We start from the raw sequence: 22,885 nt of genomic DNA, 5'->3' as shown, positions 1-22,885 counted from the left end.
ACTCTGACACGCTGCTTCTCCCAGTGCTTATATTTACACTGGTAACCTGAATCCAACCTAAATTTAGTTATCATTTGGGAGAATAATTGGATCATCTCTACACCCATTTGAAGGTTGTTTCTGCTTCCACATTTTCAGTCTGATCAAAGTTAATCATTCATCCTCCCGGCTGCATTGGTATGATCCTTTCTATTTTTACCTTGAGTCCAACTACTGTTTCCAAGTCTGTCATTCTCCTCCTTCTCCTCCACTTTCAAATATAATAAAATTCAATCTTAGAATTGGAATAAATCATTTTTCAGTTTTCTTATTTGAGAAATGAGTTAATGCCTGAGAAATAAAGAACCTTGCCAAAGGTTATACAAAAATACCGGATAGCTAGTGGCACAGTGTTACTTCTAGTATTCTGTCCAGAAGTATCATATCAAGACCTTTTTTGTGGCTCAGAGTTCCTAGGAAACATGTCTTCATCTTACTTACATATATGGATGAGTCGAGGATCTGAAATCTCCCTTCTTGCTGAAATATGAGGTCCTGCTTTGGTACCTGGTGGATTTTTTGATACAAAATGAAAGGAGAATGAAGTATAATTTACGGTAAGGAGAGAACCAGTACCCTTTGAAGATACTTATCACTTATACTGCCCCTATCCTTCTTAAAGAGCCCCAGGGCATTGACTCCAAGAGCAGAAATTTGCAAGCAGCCAGCAGAGGGTGGTAGAGTACCATGTTAGCAATGAATTGAGCCTAAACTTAAGTCATTATAATGCTCATAGATTAAAACCTGGAAAAGATCATGGAGTCCATCTATTTCAGGTCCTTTCATATTACAGATGGTGAAACTGAGGCCTATATAGGTTTTTGCCCTTCTCCCAAGGTCATACGGGTAGTAAAGAGCAAAATTAGAATTTGAACCCAAGTCCTCTTGACTCCAAATTCAGCATCACCGCTATGAGGCTATGGTACATAAAGTATAACTCTCCCCTACACAATGCAAATTTTGTTTGCCATATATTTCAAGGCTACTAATTCCTTGACTTACTTTGGGAAAGGTTTTCTTTAATTTGACCTCAAGATGGCCCTTCATCCTTCTCAATATCTGGAGTGTTAATGCAGCAACTCACCGAGCTCTTCTTTTACATCTGGAAAAAGACTTATTTGAACTTTTATTCTGTGTGCCTTCACTTTATTTTGGGTCCCTATTTCTTATTATTTCATATCTTTGAAGTACTGAACTAGGAAATTTCACTAGGTAAAGAATGATGTAACTGATAACATTCTTCACATAGCAGAGCAGTCCCACATTGGCAGAAAGAGATTTATTCACATTCAGTGTTTCCCTATAGATATAGGCTTTAGAATATAGTCTGTGGAAGGGAATTTTTGTCAAATGTTCTGATCAGACCTAATACAGGGCTTCACAAAGGTTATACATCAAATTTTTGGTTAGAGAAGTGTTAGGCCTGTGTTCACATCAGAAAATTCCCCCTCAGGGCTTTGACAAGCTATAGGTGGTGTTAGCAGGAATTGAACTTTGAATCATGTTGCTGAACAGAAGATGCCTTTATAAAAATCGCAGAATCCCAGATTTAAGAAGGGGTCTCAGATATTATCTAGGTCATTCTCTGATTCCTAGTCAAGACTATGCTCAAACCAACTGACAGATTTCTTTCTGAATTGGTTTCAAGAACTGGGACTTCATTATCTACCTTGCATAGCATTCTTTCATCTTTCCAATCCCAATTTAACTCTGATGCTGCTATTTAACTGTGAACCATGAAATACCACAATTGCCCCCAAATAAAAATCATAAAAAAGGATTTATGGCCCCAAAGAGTGACCCTAATGATGATGGAAAGATGAATAGTGAGCATAAATGGGTTGCAATAGATGAACAATGATAACTTGTATATGTATAAAAAGTGAATTCTAGAGCTAAAGGGGGCAGCTGGGTGGTTCAGTGGATTGAGAGTCAGGCCTAGAGATGGGAGGTCCTAGGTTCAAATCTGGCCTCAGCCACTTCCCAGCTGTGTGATCCTGGACAAGTCACTTGACCCCCATTGCCTAGCCATTAACACTCTTCTGCCTTGGAGCCAATACACAGTATTGACTCTGAGATGGAAGGTAAGGGTTTAAAAAAAAGAAATAGAGCTAAAAGAGTCCTCAGAGATGATCTAATCTCTGATTAGATCTGATAAAACCAATCTCTGATTTTCTAGAAAGTAAAACTTAAGGGGTAAAGTGTCTTGTCCTAGGTCATAAAGAATAAACCATAAGAGAGAGGCAGGATGGGAACTCAAGCTCTCTGACTCCAGAAATAAATTTTTTTCACTTTACCTTGCTGCCTCACCTTCCCCTTAGTGAACATTAGTTTCAAGATGCTAAACTCCCTCTAACAGAAACCCTGCCAAAGCATGAGCTCAGGCTTCTGTTAGGTCATTGTTTTTCTTCCAGCTAAACCAAATCTTGGTTTCTCCCTCAATGGAAGAAGTCCCTAATATTTTGGGGAAGTTCATAGACCCCTTTTACAGTCTGGCAAAGTCTGTGGACTCTTTTCTGAAAATAAATTCTGTTGCCTATATTCATGCTAAATTTTAGTTAGAAGTGAATGAAACTAAGGATGTAATTTTTCACTATGAATCTGTGCAGATATATCTTGATGGTCTGTGGTCTCAAATTACAAATTCTTGCTCTAGAGATAACCAAGGAAATGTATAATTATTAGAATGATTAGATTAGTTGATTATTAGGAAACTGAAGTGTTCCAGCTATGCAGAAAGAGCATGAGAAATTCTCTTAAGTTCTGTGGGCAATGCTTTCTTCATTTACAGAAAAAGGGAGTTGGATTACCTGATAAGTTCAAATCCCTTTTGGCTCTCACAATTTTTTGGTATATTTGCATGCAGCTATCAGTCAGTTTCCTTCCTTCCTCCCTCCCTCCCTTCCTCTCCTTTCTTCTCTTTTTTTTTCCCCAACTTTTATGCTTCTCTTGAGTCATATTTGAGAGTCAAATTTTCTATTTTCTATTCAGCTTTTGTCTTTTCATCAGGAAATCTTGAAAGTCCTCCATTCCATTGAATACTGTTTTTCTCCAGAAGGAGTATACTGTTTGTTTCTTTTTTTTTAAGTCATTTTTTAATCAAGGTGGAAACAATTAGCAATGGAAACAATCTTACAGAATTTCATTAGGGATTTTAATTTAACCAGTATAGTATATTAGAATCAATTCAATTTGATTCAATACATCTATGTGCCAAGTGTATTACAAAGTGCTTAGGATACAAATAAAAAAAGAAAGAACATTTCTGACTTTAAGGAACTTATAAACTAATGGGGGAAACAACACATACACACAAAGCAGGAAAGCAGGGAAGATTGAACAGGGGCAGATGTATCTTTTTATATAGAGTTCAGAATAAGCAGAGCTGCTGATGGAAAGTATAGCTAATAGTATAATGTGCTAGAGATGGAATCACTAAGACATGTTAGAATTCTGCCTCATACACTCTCTGTGTGTCACTGGTCAAGTCACTTAGTCTCTTTTTGCCAGTTTTTTCATCTTTAAAATTGAGATAATAATAGCTTCTCCAATGTATTGTATCTAGTCCTAAACTCTTTCTAAATCTATTTTCCCTGTCCTAGGAGGGATATATTTATAACTGATACAAGAGCCTAGGGGTTCAGAAAAATTCTAAAAATTTCTCCCATTGGTAAATTCCTCTCATAACCTCCATATTCATGGTCAATTCATCCAACATTTATTCTTCAGAATGGGTCTCCATACATCAATTACCTTCTAATTCTACCCTCATTTCTCCCAGGGGATAGTTTCTCTTACAACTTCCAGTTGGATTAATTGAGATCCCTTTAAGTTCTATAAAGCATTATCTTGTGGAGATGATTTATATCATATTATATTATTTTATGTTATGTTGTTATGTTATATTATATTGTATTGTATTATATTATATTATTATCACTATCCTTCAACCAAATGCTCTTCATCGTGTTTTCCATAGTTATTCTTGTATTTCTTCATATGAATATAGCTCCTTATAATTCACACTCATTTTAATCTATTCAATTCCTTTTGAATACGGTATGCCGTTCAAGGGTCATATTCTAGGAATAAACCCTATCTCATCAAGTCTCAGTGCAACTAATGTTGTCAAATGTGTTTCCTTGTTTGGTAATATTTAGTTCATCATACTTTTTTCTTATGCTTTTAACATGAACTTATAGACCCTGAATCATGGGTTCTAATACTAGTACATTTCTTGGATTTTATATCCTGTAAATTAGTAGGTATCTACTCTTTTTTTCTGCCTGATAAGGTCATAGCATTCACGACTAAAAGCTATCTTAGAGATCTTTTTTAGAATCACAATTCATATTTTCCTATCATTATTTGCTAAATTTTAAAGGCTTCTCCCTAGTAATACTAAAAATTGGCATGGGACCATTAATGATATTTCTTTTGAAATGAATCATGGACTCAAATTCAAGAAGGAACTGTAATAGTCATAAAGACCAACCCCTAATCATAAATCATGAAACCTATTGACAATATCCCAATAAAAGTATCATTCAATCTTTGCTTGTGACTTGAGTATTAATGGTCTTAACCACTTCTTTAGGTAATCAATACATTTTTTGCACACATCTAAGTATGCAAATACTCCATATATTCAGTAAAAATATGCCTTTACATAGCTTCTTCTCATTGGTTCTCATAATCTGCCTTCTGATATCAGGCAGAATAAGTCTTTCTTCTATTTGATGTAGGTCAAATATGAAAAGGAATGTAGAATAGACAGGGTGAGTAACCAACAATATGACCTGAGTTTATAGTGATTCCAGGCAATAATCAGAATTTAACATTGAAGAATGTATGAGTTCTAATAATTCACCCTTATATCTATATTTGATCATAATTACTCATAATAAGGTTTTCAATTGTAGGGCAAATATAGTCTAAAAATAAATGGATAGAACTTAATGGTTGAACATAAAGTCTCTGAGTTCATAATCAGACAAGCTTGCCAGGTTTATAACAAGACTTGTCCCTTTCCTCAAAGCAACCCTTTGAATAAACAATCAAGTCTTTCCCTTGATCCCCCTGCCCCCCAGTCAATGAGCTCAGCCTTAAATAAAAGCTGGAGGTTGTATGAGCTGAATCCCTTGGAAATGGTGGGTGAAAGGCGTGCAAATCAAAATTGGCAAGTTTCACCTCTTCCGCTCCTGATAGAGAGGTTCTCTTTGATCCAAATAGCTTCCTGAGCAATTGTGTACAGGTTCCCCGGCTCTTTCCCTGAGACAGGCCAACGCATTAATAACCCAAGCCTTTCACCAAAAAACCCCAAAACAAAACACTTTTCTATGTCAGGTTTCCTTCGGACCTAATTTGGCCATTTTGTAGTGGTGTGGGAACCATGGGGGAGGGGATTCTTTACCTCCATGGAGTGGGCAGCAAGCACTGGACCCATGAGTACTTTGTGCTATGGATGGACAAATTAGCAGACAGCATTATATGAGAAAAATATGTGTCTGTAATTTTAAATTATCCTGTCCTTGTCTTGTAGTCCTATGACAATTTTAGGCTAAGGAAAATTAATCATAGGGACAAAGTACTGACTTTAAAAAGGAAGGATGATAGGTTATATAAAAACAGGATACACAAGAAATCAAGGAATATATAAAAATAAAGAACATGGTATATTTTGTCTTTCTGAGGAATGGGTTACTATTTGGGGGGACGAGAGAGGAATGGAATGAGTGTTAGGAATATATTCATATATATATGATATTTGTCACAATATATCAATATTTATATGCTATTTGCATATAGTGGAATGGGTGTTATAGGACTATATTCACATATATAATATATTTATCTCAGTATGTCCACATAGATAGACAGGCAGATAAACAGACAGGTAGATAGATAGATAGGACCAATACAGTTTGTGAACACAAAGATGTGAATTATATAGATATTTTAGAAAATGTTTTCATCTTAACTCTGCTACATCTTACTCTATGACTTTCTTTAAACTGCTAATAAAACCCTGGAGGTTGAGATCATTCTTCCTATCTATCCATCTTCATTGCACATTTAAAATAGTCCTAAAAAGAAGATGATATATGAATTGACTAATGACAAAAGCACTTGGAAAATTGTTAAATGCTATATGATAATGGTTATTGCTTTTCATTCCCTTCAGGCATTAAGCTACAGATGACAAAGTCAAAGATTAATAATAGAGATAGAGAAAGTACTGATGAAACTAATGTAGAAATATCACTTTTAACATTTATGAATAGAAATGTTTTAGCATTGTTTAAGCCTTTTTTTTAGTGAAATGGAGGGAGTAAAAGAGCAAAAGTGAGAGATTAAGGGAGAGACAAGAATGGGAGAGAGAGAAGATAGGACACAGGAGATGAGAAAATTGAGAAGTGCCAGAGAGGTGCTTTCTCTCCATAGTACTGAATGACTATATCATTCTAATTTTATTCTTCTCCAAAATGAAACAAAATGCTTTGAATTGTATTTTTTTATTTTACTTTTTAGTTTTGGGTTTATGTGAAAATCCAACTAATTGTTTTCCTGATGTATAAAGTAGAAAGAACACTTGATCTAGAGCTAAAAGACACGTGTTCAAATTTTGCCTCATCATTACTGACAATAGGACCCCAGGCAAATTATTCTAGAGATCTCAGTTTCCTCACCTATTTAAAAAGAGGAGTTAATATTCAGGAAGAGACAGAATATTCTCTTATTAATTATGTCATAATGGGAATTTCTTTTGTGTATAGGTTGGACTAGATCATTGAAGAAATTATTTCCACTTCTCAAATTACGTGATGCAATGATGACCTATGAGGTCCCTTATAATCATAGATCTATGCTATATCAATGTCTTATACATACAAATAAATGCCTTATGACAATTGAGGTCCTAGGGACTCTAAAAAGTGAAAGATATTCCCTCAAAAATCATATTCCTTTGGGACACTCTAGGTATAGGGAGAACCTATTTTAATATAAATACTAGTATAATTAACAAATATTTTTAAGCCCATAGTATATGCAAGGCATGAATGGAAATATATTACATGACCTCTACATCCCTGTCCCAAGGAGTTTACATTCTAATGGGAAGGAATATCATGTTAATAGATAAGTATAAAAAATCTAAAAATAAGGTTATCCCTCAAAATCACATGGATAAAGGAAGGCTACAATGTTAAACTTTATAGCAAAATTTGAATTGTTATCAACCACTTTTTGAGCTTTATCACCAGGGTAGCTGGGTTGCTAAATGGGTAAAGCCCTGGACCTGAAGTCAGAAAGACTTGAATTCAAATCCAGCCCCAGAAAACAGTTATGTGATCCAAGGCAAGTCACTTAACCTTGTTTGTCTCACTTTCTTTGTCTATAAAATGGGCTGGATAAGAAAATGGCCAAGCATTCAATTATCTTGTGCCAAGAAAACCCAAAATAGGGTCAGAAAGAGTAGGACTTGACTAAAAATCATTCAATAGTTGTATTACTAAGACTTTTTTTTGAAAATAATTAACTTCAAACTTTCCTTAGAGTCAGAAGTCTTTCAAGAAGAATGAATAATTTTGATTATATGTGGCATGTTGTTTTAGAGTATTCAATGTTGGATTTCTTTTGGTCAAAATTTTTTTAAACCCTTCCCCTCCATCTTACACTCAAATGTGTATTGATTCCAAGGCAGAAGAGTGGTAAGGGCTAGGTAGTGGGGGTTAAGTGACTTGCCCAGAGTCACACAGCTGGGAAGTGTCTGAGGCCAGATTTGAACCTGGGATCTCCCATCTCTAGATCTGGCTTTCAGTCCACTGAGACATCCAGCTTCCCTCCTCCACCCAAGTGTTTTTTAAGCCTCAGATAGACATTTACTCTCTCTTCTTTGCTCTCCTTCCATTTTTTTCCCCCTATTAGCTAGTCATCAAGATTCTTGCTACGTCATTAGTAATTACTTAAGGATTAGGTCTATTTCCTATTCCTAGCTTCCTCTTCTGCTCATGGCAAAAGCAGAAAATAGAGGAGGGAAAAATTCAAACCATCAACAAAGTGACACAAGTGTTTCCCACATCAAAAAAAACATGTAAAAATGTAATGATTTCTTTCCACTTAAGATAATATTTTTCTACAATGGATTCCTTCACCTTTATTTGAAGATAATGGTTGGTGTAAGTAGTAATTTGATAAGATTTTTTTTGTTGTTATTTCTCTTTCTTTTTAGAGTCAGTACTTTGTCTGTATGCTTAGTTTTCCTTAGACTACTTTGATACAATTATATCCCACTCCACCATTTGTCATCCTTAGCCTTGTCTTAGAATTTTATATAATTTATTGGGTTTTTTCTTTATTTTATATTTCCCTTTTCATCTCCATTTATTTAACTGGTTACTAAAATAACTCCTCATCTCTTCCCCTTTAATCTGTTTTGTTTCTTCATTTAAAATTTCCTCCACCATTTTCTGAGAATTAAAAAAATATTATATTCAATAATTCTCTACATTTTCAGCCTATTCTGAATTTTTATAATTTGATTTATCATCTATAAGTTTACTTTTTTCACTAAAATTTTTCATATTTATCATTTAATCAATGCCTCTGAAGCTCCAATTTTGAGGTCCCCTTCTAACCAATTCATTCTATTGCTTCTATACATCTTTTCCTCACCATCCTTTTTATCTGATGTCTAGAAGTATAAATTGATAAGTTAAATACTGAGAATAGAAGCATTGCCCCTGAGTAGGAATTATTCTATGGCTCAAATTGTCTGGTTCCTACTTAAGCCCTGCTATAATAATTCTTTTTCCCATTTATTATGTAATTAGGAGCTATGATGTCCATTCTTATGATGCAGAATGCTGTTCCTGTAGGAGCAATACCCTTTCAGATGAAATGTACCAACTCTCCACATAGGTGGTTCATTTTGAGATTCTCTGTCTTCCAGTATTGAACTCATCCAACCATTATGGAGGGCAATTTGGAACTATGCCCAAAGGGTTATGAAGCAATGCATACCCTTTGATCCAGTAACACCACGACTAGATCTGTATCCCAAAGAATTAAAAAAGAGATGGGGCAAGGACCTACTGCTACTAAAATGTTTGTAGCAACTCTTTGTGGTGGCAAAGAATTGGCAATTGAGGGGATGTCCATCAATTGAATGGCTGAACAAGTAGTGGTATATGATGTTGATGGAATGCTATTGTGATATAAGAAATGAACAGAATGATTTCAGAAAAAAATGGAAAGGAATTGATGCAGAATGAAGGAAGTAGAACCAGGAGAACATTGCAGAGTAACAGCAATATTGTGGAATGATCAACTGTGAAATACTTAGATATTCTCAGCAATACACTGATTCCAGGCAATTCTTAGGGACTCATGACAAAGAATGCTATTTACCTCCTGAGAAATAACTACTGGTGTCAAAATGCAAATAAAAGCATATGATTTCTTACTTTAGTCTATTTGGATTTTTAATTCAGAGTTTTTATTTTATATGATTATTCTTTTACAAAAATAAATAATATGGAAATATACTTTACATGATAATATGTGTATAACCAAGATTGAATTGCTTGCCAGCCTCAGGAAAGACTGGGAGTAAGGGAAAGAGGTAGACAATTTGGATCATATAACTTTTGAAAACTTGTGTGGGAACTTATTATATGTAATTGGTAAAATGAAATATCATTACAAAAAGATTCTTCATCTTCCATTACAGGCCTGTAATTCTTTTCTCGAAGGTCTGTTCTTCACTGTGTTTAACCATATTTGGTTCCCACCTTACTGCTTCATTCTTCCTATTTCAATCCCTTCCTTCTGCCACATTTCCTTTCTATTATTCTCTTCTTAATGAGAGTCTAAAATATTTCCTTTGGAGGATACATTATACAGTATCCTCTGTCCTTCATCTCCTTTCTCATCATCCTCCCATTTTGTAATTTTGTCTACAAAATACTGATTCACTGGTAAAAGAGTTGTCATCTTTTTTCTTTTCTTTTTATCCCATAGTCATTTCTTTCTTTCTTTCTTTCTTTCTTTCTTTCTTTCTTTCTTTCTTTCTTTCTTTCTTTCTTTCTTTCTTTCTTTCTTTCTTTCTTTCTTTCTTTCTTTCTTTCTTTCTTTCTTTCTTTCTTTCTTTCTTTCTTTCTTTCTTTCTTTCTTTCTTTCTTTCTTTCTTTCTTTCTTTCTTTCTTTCTTTCTTTCTTTCTTTCTTTCTTTCTTTCTTTCTTTCCAATTATATTTAGAGAAGAAACAATATTATTCTTTTTCTTTGTAGTTGTTTTGATTTACCAGTATAGGAAAAATGCCTGAATATTATCTCTTTGTTCCTCCTTCTGTTTTTAGGCAGAATCAGTAATTTCTGTTTGCCACACCAGGATAAGAAATGAGTAAAGGGTGAGATGTGCTGGTAAGGTGACTATATGAGGAGGAAAATCTTTGTGTAGATTCCAAGCACAAGTGTGTGGCACATTTGTGTACACTTCAGGAAAGTGGAAGCTGGTGAGAGAAGAGAATTGCTGAATGAATATATTTAGTTTGTTGCCTTGCTGGGCTTCTGATTTTCTTGTCTTGAGAATTCAGTTGCAGTTGTTCCACTTATGGCACATACTTCTTCTGGGGGAAAAGACTTTAAGAATGGGGACTGAACAAAAGTCTTCTCTGACATCTTGTTGATCCCATTACCCTCTACAACAGTAATTTAAATAAAATCCTTTTGTTCAGTCCTGTCTGACTCTTCCCACTTACTAGTTACTCATTTAGATTTCTATCTAGTTAAAATTCAACATTTATTTTCAAGAGAGAAGCTAGATTTACTTTCCTCTTAAAAATTACTTTTACAAAACTCATGTATATAATGCTGTACTGTCTTTAAGCAGAGACAACAGTAATTATTCCAAAATCTCAAAATTTATAATAACATCATCATTCTTTTTAATATATACATACATACATATTCCAAGGTGCTATTTTTAAAGTGACTTAGTTTTGTTTTCATTTAGCTCTATAATTAAAATCTGTGTATTTATGCTTGATAAGAGATTTTCCCCCTGGTACTGGGGGAAATAGAAGGAATATCCTTCTTGGTCATAAAAAGATGAGCTGCTTTTATGAATAGGAGTTGGCACATATACTATACTCCCTTGATAAGATTACATTTTTTACTGACAACCAAGAACATCTGCACAATATCGGTAAAGGCTCAAGTTTTTATCCCCCATCAATATTTCAAATAGCTTGTAAATGTACAATCATATAGGCACTCTTGGACTTTGTGTGCCATTGAGAATGATGTCACTCCTTTGGTGATTATATTTTTAATTGAATCAGTTTTTTCAAAAGGAATAAAATAGTCAGCTAGCTATATAAATGCCATAGAAAGAATCTTATTCATTTGTAAAATACTCTGCAATTTTGAACTAGTGGAGATGAATCCTTAATTTCATTTTTCAAGTTAAACTTTGACTTAAACATTGAAGATATTCCAGGCCTGGTATTATTGAGATCAGTGTCTGGATGATACTAGATGGTCTTGCTTTGAGTAACATGTTTGATCTACAGATCTTCTGTGTATTCTCTTTGTTATCAAACAAGGAAAGGAGGAAAGAAGGGAAGGAAGAAAAAATAAAGAAGGAAGAAATGAAGGAAGGAAGGAAAGAAGATAGGAAGAAAATAAACATTGGTACAATACCTACTTTGTGCCAGGCATTGTGCTAAGAGCTTTAAAAATATTTTCTCATTTTTTTCTAACAAACCTGGGGGATAGGAGCTATAATTTTTTCAGATCTGTGAATTACATCTTATATGTTTTAGTATATAAGTGCTACCTGAATAGTAAATTTTATTGGAAACAATTAAGTTATAGAAAATATCCATTCAAAAATTTCTTTTGCCATCATTTCCTTTCAAAATGGAGAACTGTCTCCAATTAAACTTAAATAGTACATTGAATTCCTTCACAAGTGAATCTAACTGGGTAAAAACATTCAAATACTTCAATAATTATCATGGAACAAATGCCAAAGGGAACCCTAGTGACTACGTTAAAATAGACTTTATTTCATTTATACAATGAAATACATAGCATCATTTACCATAAATCTACCAAAGTTCAGTTTTGTGCAAGGATAGACAATGTTGCTATTGCCCTGAAAAATAATAATGAAGAGGCATCAATATTGTTTTGTTTTTTTGAATTAAAAAAATTTAGTGAGGAAAATATGTCTTCTCTCTCTCCCTTCCCTTCATTGAGAACCCTCATTACAAACATGTAGAGTTAGAGATTGCTGGATGGCCTAGTAGATTGAGAGCCAGGCCTAATGATGAAAGGTACTGGGTTGAAACCTGACTTCAGATACTTCCTAGCTATGTGATTTTGAGCAATTCACTTAATCCCCATAGTCTAGCCCAGTGATGGTGAACCTATGGCATGCATTACCAAAAAGGGCTCATGGTGCTCTTTCTGTAGGCACACCTGCAGCTGCCCACCATAGTTCCTTACTAGAAAGCTAGAAGGAGTCGAGGCAGAACTCTTCCCTTCCTCATCTCCATGAGCCTGAAGACATTTTACTTCCCCTTCTTCACAGTAGCCCAGTGGGAGTGCTTCCTACTTCCCCTGTCTGGAGTAAGGTGCTGAGGGATCACATCCTGCATGAGAGTGCAGAGGAGATGGCATCCTGTTGAGTCTGGTGAAGGTTATTCCTTGGGTGGGGTGGGAGAGGAGCTAGGTTTGAGGGGAGCATAGCTCACAGAGTGGCACAAACTGGAGTGGATTAAAGTGCTTAGGCCACTCTCCTTCCCCTCCATGCCCACCTCTCATCATCTGCCCCTCTGCCAAGCAGTCAAATGGGAGCATGTTCTCCATCTCCTGTCTGGTTTAAGAGGGGGCCAAAGCAGGGGCTAGGAGGGAGGATGGGGGCACAGCACTCAGTTTCTGGTGGAGGTGGGCATGGCACTTGGTCTGGGGAGATAGAAGGAGGGGAAGGCCCAGTACTCTGTCTCTTAAAAGTTCTCTGTCACTGGCCTCACCCTTACTGCTCTTCTGCTTTGGAACCAATATATACTATTGATTCTAAGATGGAAGATAAGAGTTTAAAAAAATAAAACAATGCACAACAATGAGAAAACAAACATGTATTGTTAGGAAAAACAAATGTCCACATAGGCCATATGCAATGTGTTTGTGTACATATTCTTATATGTGGACATGCAGATATATACATATGTAGGTAAATGCACATATATATCATATCCACATTCACATATATGTATATATGTATATGTAATCAACATTGTTGTTATATAGCTTAATATAAGATGTCTGTTGCATTGACTTCCTATGCTAAACAATTATTTCTAAATATGACTTTGTGATGCACGGAAAGATAAGTGCAGTTTCTTGATTGTTTTGTAAAGGCAGAGGTCTACCTTTTAATGTGATCACAGGAAATACAAATATCCCAATTGAATCAATCAATAGATCATGTAATTTAAGTGTGACTAGGTCTTTATAGAACTTTGATACAAATGACATGACCAGAAGACTGGTGATGAAACATTCTGCCTACATCTTGACAGAAAGGTGAAAGATTCAAGGTACAGAAGGAGGCATCAGTTTATAGAAATGGCTGAGGTAGGAATATCTCTTTCTTGGCTATGCATATTTTTTTATGAAACATTTTTTCTTCTCCAGTTTGGGGAGGGAAGAGCGTAATAGTGAAAGTTATAACCTACTTACTTCCCTGTCCTCCCAGAATAGAGAACACAAATAATGACATAAAACATCACAAATAGCTCTAAAAATTATATATTTAATTTATTAAATACTTAATAAGGAAAAAAACCAAGGTCAACATAATAGAATTTCATGATGTCATGTAAAATCCTCTCCTTTTTCATCATGTAATAGAAATCCTTATTTTAGTTGATTGTCAATTTCAGAATTTTATAAAAATTAAAAATACTAAAAAAATTAAAAATAAATAAAAATAAAAAACACTAAGTTCTTAACATATGAAAGAAATATAGAATTTGGGATATTTAATTTAAGGCAGATAAACCTTAAAAAAAAAAGAAGGCATCTTTTGATTGGTTGATAAACTCTAGTCATTTTTTGAACCCTATATAAAAATGATAAACCAACTTGAAGTCGGTTGGTTACATGGTAAAATGATCTGGTAATGTCAGAAATATATTGTTACTAAGGATTCTAGCTTTAATTGTTGGAGACAAGCTCCTGAGAGAGAAGCATTTGAGGATAGAGGGACAAAAAGGTGAAGAAAATACTTCTCTCCTCTCACCCCTTGACTCTCATTCAAAAACCATTAAGAGGCTACTTCATTTCAGGCACTATGCTAAGTGTTGGGGATAAAAAGAAAGGTAAAATACAGTCCTTGATCTCAAGGAAATTATAGTCTAACAGATGCTGACAACATTGAAACTGAAACAACTATGAACAGTTGAGAAGGATAGTCACCTACAGAAAGATAGATTCAAGGATATGTTTATTTGTGAAAAATATGAATTTAGCTGAACTAATTTGTAGTCCATGTCCTAACCATATGGCAGAAAAATGAATACTGAGAAACATAGGATCTACTATATAGTCTGGGTAGGCAACCTAGCCAATTAGAAGTCTAATTCTAAGTGATCTATGTGCAATATAGTCTCAATTGCAAATTACTGGAAAAAGAAATTCTAGAACTACATGAGAGCTAATGCCATGTCAGCTGAGGTGCAAATGAAATGCAATTAAGTGGTAGTGGTATAGAATGTTGAAGTTTAACATACCAGATGGTGGGGGTTGGGGGGTTAAATACCTATGTAGCTGAAACAGATAACTTAACTACTCATCTGAATTTTGGTGATCTCCTTTTTATGGGGTCTTTTTCTTAAACAAATCCAAAGACCTCAATATATCACAGATATATAATCTGGGTAAATAGTTGAATTTTATTAGGAATATAATGATCTATTTTGGCTTTGGGTTTTTTTGGGGGGGGGGTAATGGGATAATTTGTACATTTTCTATACCCCAGGATCTTTTGCCTACTGAGATCCTTTTCTTTTTGACTTTGTCTCTTCCACTCTTTTCCATGCCTGAGGATCCTTAATATCACCTTCCTAGAAGTCCTAAAAAATAGTTTCCCTAACTCTTTTTTATAAGATTTCACAATGGCTAACAGGGTTGGGCTACACTATCTCACTTGACCAGCAGGTGCCCCTATAGTATAGAATATCCTTTTCATACTTCACCTGACAAGTTCTTTCAATTTGAGGCTTTGGTTTCTGTTGAATGAACTGGGTGCCCTACTTTACCAGTTCTGTAACCTTGAAAATATGAAAAGAAGTTTACTTAAAAAGAATGATGTTCATACATTGTCTAACTTCATATCTGTTCTATGCTGTCTGATTGTTTAAATGAAGCAGCTACATGATCCTATACACTAAAAGATGCTGATTGACTCATTGAGAAATTCCATTTCTAACTAAGACATAGGAGAATGAGAAGCTTTCCCTTCCACCTCTCCAGTGAAACAAGGGAACAGATAAACCTACAAATTGATAAGAATGTTGTATAAATGAGGAAGAAGCAATGAAAAGGTTGGGGTGGGAAGAATCAGCAAGCATTGGTATGCAGAGCATATTGTATTTCTAATGAATGAGATAGATGAAATGTAATAAGGAAATAAAAGAGTCTAGATTTGTTGGTCATTATTTCCTGTTTGATACTCCAGCTCCTGAGAAAATGTAGTTAAATTCAGATCCCATAGGGCCCTCTATCTCTTTTGTGTCAGAATTGGTTTTAAAATATTTTTTCTAAAAATTAAATCCTTTTCACTTAAAGAAATATATTTAGGTCACCACTAACATCTAAAACCTCTTTCCTAACTCAATTACCTACCCGCTCTCTCTACCCAAATGTACCATTCTTACACTTACTTTATCTCCCCATGATGCCCCACTCACCAAGATCCCTTATTAATTTCTCCTCTTATGTAGTGATGGCATGATCTCTCTTCTACTCTCAGAATTTTTGAGGCGAACAAGAGAGGGAAATAAGTACATATTTACTTATGTATGTACACACTGAGTCAAGAAAATCCAAGGCAATGTGAATTTGTTATTTAGCTATTTAGTTAAATTGTGAAGTTTTATTGGATTATCAAAAAATTTCTTTGATTTACCATAGATTTTAACCAAGCCAAAAATAGTCATTAGAAACATATTATTGACTTTTTATAAGATAGGAGTATACCTGGGTAAAAGTGAGAAATGGATGAATTTCTCATTTTCTTCTACTCCCCAGGGTAATGGCCACCCTCACTTTCTGTCAGCATCCTAAGCCTGTTCTTTAAGATCCTCATATCTTGTACTGCTACACAAACTCTCATATCTTAAGACAGAGTCTCCTGTTGGCCATCTGATATGTCAATTACCATGATAGATAGATAAAAGATTCTGTGATAAAGGAAGAAGGATTTCTAACCTCTTCTAACTCAATCCAAGTAATGTAGGTGCATTTTAACAAGGTAGATTGATGCAACCTATATTTTCTAACTTTAATGAGTAATTTCAGAGGTGGCTATGAAGGGAAGATGGAACCTTGAGGAAGACACTTTGAAGCAAACAGGCCTTGGTGACCCCTCAAATCTATATTTGAATTGGAAGATGTGCCCTCATAATAATGAGATCCTGCTCCTGCCCTGAAATAATACCAAACATTACATCATATATTTGAGCTAGTTGTTCTCCTTCCATTTAGGTGAATATAATTATATATTGATGGATAACATGAATTTTTATCCAGTGAGAACTATAACCAAGGCAGGAGAACTTACTAAAATTCAGAGGGGCATTGCTTGCATTTTTAATACTCCAGGAGCATAGAAACATCTGAGCTTAGCACTTAGTAAGGGGAAAAAACTTATTAGTTAGAATGGAAAGCTCAAGTATATATTCCCTTCCTTTCCTAGAACTGTGTATGAGAAATTGAACAGTCTTGTCCTGTTCTTCTCTTCATTTCTTCTGGCAATGCTCCCTTCTGAAAAAGCTCAAGATTGTTCTGGAATCTCTACTGTTCACTCAATTTCTTTAACTGTATCACAGTCAAGAAGATAAGCATTTATTACTATTATGTTTTTAAACTCTTAACTTCCATCTTAGAATCAATTTTATGTATTGGTTCTAAGGCAAAAGAGTAGTAAGGGCTAGGGAATGAGGGTTAAGTAACTTGCCCAAGGTCACATAGCTAGGAAATGACTGAGGACAGATTTGAACTTAGGACCTCCCAACTCTGGGCCTGGCTCTCAGTCCACTGAGCCACCCAGTTGGCCCCCAAGACAAGCATTTATTAAAAGCTTACTATATGCTAGACACTGTGCTAAGCAGTGGGCTACAAAGAGAGGTGTGACAATTGCAATTTCAAGAGATGGTATTTCTGGATATTAATTTACTAATTGACTGGTCAATGCTAATCTGATCAAATGATTCTATGATCATAGACCCCAACTTCCTGGTACAGCTTCCCAAATACAATTTTGTAAACTCATTATTCAGTCCCTTTCTTGAACAGGGAAATATAAAAGTCATTGGACAGATTGCGGCCTCTTATCCAGGGCCTACCTACAGAAAATACAGCATCACCCCTTATCTTCAAGGAGCTCACATCTATTGGAGAAGAAAAATTTAGTTCATTGTGCACATTTTCCCCTAGGCACAAGAATTGCTAGATAACTTACTGTGTTTGTTAGTTTGCTGGCTTGTGTGTAATAGGAGAAATAGTTTCTGTAACTGAAGTTTAGATGACAAATCAAAAGTACAGTCCAATCCATTGATCAAAAAGTATTTATTAAGTATCTTCAAATGGGCAGGCAGCACAAGGTGCTGTGTAGGATACAGCAATAAATGATATGCTTTTCCTCCTTGAGGAAAATATATGATCTTGCCTCTCCCAATTAGACAAGAGGAGGCATAATGGTTTAAGACAGCTCCATATGAAGACAATAGTAGCAAGGTTCAAGATTTAGATGGTCATCATTTTAATAATAAGGTGACTGAAATCAAGAAAACTCATTTGCTCAGGTCACCCTAGTAGCAGGTAGCAGGACCAAGTTTAAATCCAAGTTCTCTGACTCCAGACCCTGCATTCTTTCCCCTGCAATATTACCACCAATACAAGGGAAGATATGTGAGTGTGCATGATGACTATGAAATAAATGACAGATGCTTGATATGAATTCAAAGGAGAAAGGGAATGGGGCTAGAGTGAATGGACAGGAAAGGAAATGGGCCTTAAGATAGTCCTAAAAAGATACGGAAGTCTTAGGTAATTGCAAAGATGGTGAGAAGACATTTGCAAATTCCTCTATTCCTAAAGTTATCCCAGGACTGCTTTTGCTTTGAAATGAATCAAAGCTCCAAAGAGACATTCAGTCAAGCTCCATCCCTTTTAAACTAATTTTGCTTCCAGAAAAGGATTTAATAAACATACCTTTGCACCACAATCATCTCATGGATGGAAAACAAAATCCATTTACACAATATACTTGTTTCCCTCGATTTAATTTTCTTTCTTTCATTTCTTCATTCTCCCTGGGTGTTCAGAGACTTTCATTTGAAGTAGAGAGGCAATTTCCAAGAAAAATAAACAGAGGCCCACACATCTTTGCAAAGATTAATAGGGAGCAGAGGTAAAAAGGCCACATGCTTTCAGTCTAAACAGATTTCCTACTAAATTATAAACTCAGACAGCAAAGGGAACAAAAACGTGGGTGCTTTCTCTAAATGAAATAAAGAATTAGATTTATTTTTCTTAGAAAACATCTGACATTTTCTAAAGTTGAAAGTTTTTTTTTTAGTAATTTGAAATTGAGTTAATGATTCTAAGTCCATCTCTGGCTATGTCGAGGTTAAGAATAACATAATTAGTTCTGAAACATTCAAATCTTATATATGAGAATGAACATACTCATAGGATTTTGAGTTGGACACACACAGGGACACACACTCAGTTGGACATCCAGAGAAATGAGCATAACCAGGGAATAGAGGATTAATCAGGAGATGTGTAGAGATGCATCATGTTACACTAGATGGATGGACAGATGGATGGATAGAATAAGCATTTATTGAATATCTACTATAGGCCACATACTGTTCTAAGTGCTTTACAAAAATCATCTCATTCGATCCTCAATGAGCTAGATGCTGTTATTTTGATCCTCATTTTGCAGTAAAAAACAACAACAAAAAAAAACAACTTAGGAAGAAAGAAGTTAAATGACTTGCCAGCATTCTCACAGCTGTATTAAGTGTCTGAAGGTAAATTTGAATTCAAGTCTTCCTAACTCCAGGCCCAGGGCTCTATCCACTGCTTCAGGAATAATAGAAAGTTGAAATGAAGAGAAATCTTTGGGAGAAAGTATAATAATTCAAATTTCAAATCCAGAATGTTACTGAAGTATAAAATATGTGAAGTGACCTTTTTAAGGCAAGAATTGTAAAGCACTGGAGGATGGTAGAAGAAAAAGAAGTCACATGATTCTATGGATTAATGAACAAAGTAAAATTTGTCTCACATAGTTGAAAACAAGCGTAAGGTAATAGTTTTGTCAATATTTAATAATCATAAAGTTCTCTGTGGAAAGGACAATGAAAGCCTTTATGGTAGCAGAATTCTATTTTCAAATTAAATCAAGATTACAAAAGATAAAAGAAAGGATATATTTCTTATGATTAGAGGTAAATAAACAATGATAGGCTAGTAAGTTGGGTGCCTTATATGACATAAAACTATCAGCAGCTGCATCAAAAGACATTTATTGATTACCTACAGATTTCTCTATTAGATTTTTGCCTAATTGCCTTAGTCTACATAGAATTTCTGATACTACTACTACTACTACTACCATGAGTACTACTAACATGTTTACATAACACTTAGTAAAGGGCTGTAGAGTCCTTTATTTGCAATAACCCTATGAGGGAGGAAATATACTTTTGTCCCATTTTATTGCTCTTCTGGGAAGATTAAGAAATTTCATAGAAGAAAAATAATCAATAATGCTAGATAACCATGAACATTTATTATGGACACATTTAATCTCATCCAGTGAAAATTATTTGACTTTAAATAATTAGGAGATCATAAAGAGGGAAGGATGGTGGGGAAGAAGCAAAGGCTAAAAAGCACACTTAACAAGTGCACTCATTAAGAGAGAAGAGAATGGAGGAAGCAAGTCTCTAAGGGGCAGGATACACAAAATCCCAAATTTGGCATGATGATCTTTAGACCTAGATGGAAGGAGATAATGATTGGGAGTGGGAGTGTGAAGTCCTTTATTGCCCTGGCAACTAGATTATACTATGTTTTTAATCAATCCTCCAATTTTTCCATTTGAACTGGTCCTCCAATTTTTCCTATACAATCAAGTACTTTTGGGAGGGAAGGAGCTTTATTTAGGCATATCTAATTGGTCACCCATCTTTGATATCACAAGTAGAAAGGAATTTATACCTTCAAGAATATTGAAGGGGGCAGCTGGGTGGCTCAGTGGATTGAGAGCCAGGCCTAGAGGCAGGAGGTCCTAGGTTCAAATCCAGCCTCAGACACTTCCCAGCTGTGTGACCCTGGGCAAGTCACTTGACCCCCATTGCCTAGCCCTTACCACTCTTCTGCCTTGGAGCCAATACACAGTATTGACTCTGAGATGGAAGGTAAGGATTTAAAAAAAAAGAATATTGAAAAATATATCACTTTTCCTGAATAGAAATTTCAGAGTTTAGCATCAGATATTTAGTATTTTATTATGAAAGGTATTTATTGAATACTTATTGTATGCAAGAATGACACTATTTCTTCCTTCCTTCCTTCCTTCCTTCCTTCCTTCCTTCCTTCCTTCCTTCCTTCCTTCCTTCCTTCCTTCCTTCCTTCCTTCCTTCCTTCTCTCTCTTTGTTTCTTTGTTTGTTTCTTCTCTTCTTCCTCTTCATCCTCCTCTTAGCGAATAACTAATCCTACTTCTTTTTGAGAACTTTTAGAGGCACTGAGAGTTAAGTGTCATTCATGATATCCAAATAATTTGTGTTATAGATGGAATTGGTTCCTAAGTCTTCCTGAGTAATAAAGATAAGTTATTTATTAATTACACCATGTTCCCTCTGACTGCTATCACTACCATCACCAATTTCTGATTTTTTTTGTTTAAGGAGAATATGTATAGATTATCTCACTGCATAAAACTGTATTATACAATGATTTATAGCTTATGAAAAGTTTGTCATCTAGTTAAGAATATATATTTGGTGTCATTGTGAGTGTATCTGTGTGTTTATTTCTTTATGGCCATTAATAAATATCTACTATAATATTTTAAGTTTTTTGAGAACAGTTTGTTTTGCATTTGTAATTCTACACTCCCCTCCCCCACTCCAGTCTAGTACAGGACTTGCCACATAATAGACAACAGATGGATGCTGATTGTTATGTGCCTTAGGGATTATGTGCTAATGTTTGTATTGATTATCAGTAGATGGTACTCCTACTAACTGTTGACAACATTGGATCTATAATTCATCTCTTTTGTACAAAGGGATTTGGAGAATTCAGGCATATCAACCATTTTCTTAGGTAATTAAACTGTTGATTGGAAACATTTAACTTGATACATGCCATAAACCAATCTTAGAAGACAGAAGGAAAAGAAATAATCAGTTTAAAAGGGTCTTAAGAACACTGAAAACTTGACTGATACAGGAAAACAAACCAATAACCTTCATTTCAATAGTGGTATTATTCTCTAATCAATAAAATAAGATAATGAGTGGAATGACCATTAAATTTTTTTCAGCTGCTATGAGTCAATCATTCCCTGAAAGTACCTCCCATCTTTAGGCCTGGCTCTAAATCAACAGTCACCTTTCTTCCCCCTAATGATATATCTATATCTATATCTATATATATCTCCCTTCTTTCCCAAAATATCACCCATTCTCCTTCCCCCTCTCAGAAATCCATCCCTTAATTAATATATTTATATTATTATGTATAATATTATATTGCATAAACATTTCATAAAACTAAATTTAATAATAAAATTAAAGAGAAAGAGAAAATTGACAAGCTTAAAATTTATAGCAAAAACTCGGATATCATAGGTAATATTTCATATTATTGTCCCTCACTTCTTCAAAGCAAGTGATGAAAGATGTTTTTCATATTTCTTCTTTAAGGCAAAGATTGGTCACAATTTCATAGCTTTCAGTTTCGAGCACTTTGTTGTTGTTTTCTTTCCAATTATATTGTTATAGTCATTAAGAATACTTTGATCAATTCATCCAAGGTCCCCATCCCAACACCTCTATATTTACCATGTATATTATTTCTTATAGCACAGTAAAAATTCCATTGGAGCAGTTATGTGGTACAGCAGATAGACGGATGCCGTGGAGTCAGGAAGACTTATCTTTCTAAATTCAAAAAGAAAATAGTTTTTGCTCTACAGAAATTTTCTTCATAATATAGTAGAGGCAACAATCTACTCATGTTGTTGTCTTTTTGGTTCAGTTGTTTCAGTCATGTCTGACTCTTTGTGACCCCTTTTGTGGTTTTATTGGCCAAGATACTGGAGTCATTTGTCCTTTCCCTGGCCAAAATACTGGGTTGGCTTGTCATTTCCTTTTCCAGCTCATCAGAAATAAAGAAACAGGCAAACAAGGTTAAGTGACTTGCCCAGAGTCACACAACTAGTAAACACCTGAGGCTGGATTTGAACTCTTTCTGGCTGTAGGCCTGGCACTTTATCCACTTAGTCACCTTGCTGTCCTATATAGATC

General features: G+C 35.0%; 1 protein-coding gene across 4 annotated transcripts in view; it reads left to right on the top strand.

Annotated features, from left to right (window-relative positions):
• Window positions 1-22,885, top strand: part of PTN (pleiotrophin) — a 160,504-nt gene that overhangs the window by 98,171 nt on the left and 39,448 nt on the right. The gene's annotated exons all lie outside the window — the stretch shown is intronic.

This window comes from Monodelphis domestica, chromosome 5 (genome assembly GCF_027887165.1).
Source record: "Monodelphis domestica isolate mMonDom1 chromosome 5, mMonDom1.pri, whole genome shotgun sequence".
Lineage (NCBI taxonomy): Eukaryota > Metazoa > Chordata > Mammalia > Didelphimorphia > Didelphidae > Monodelphis > Monodelphis domestica.
Note: the sequence above shows the minus strand (reverse complement) of the source record. Positions and strands in the feature narration are given on the sequence as shown.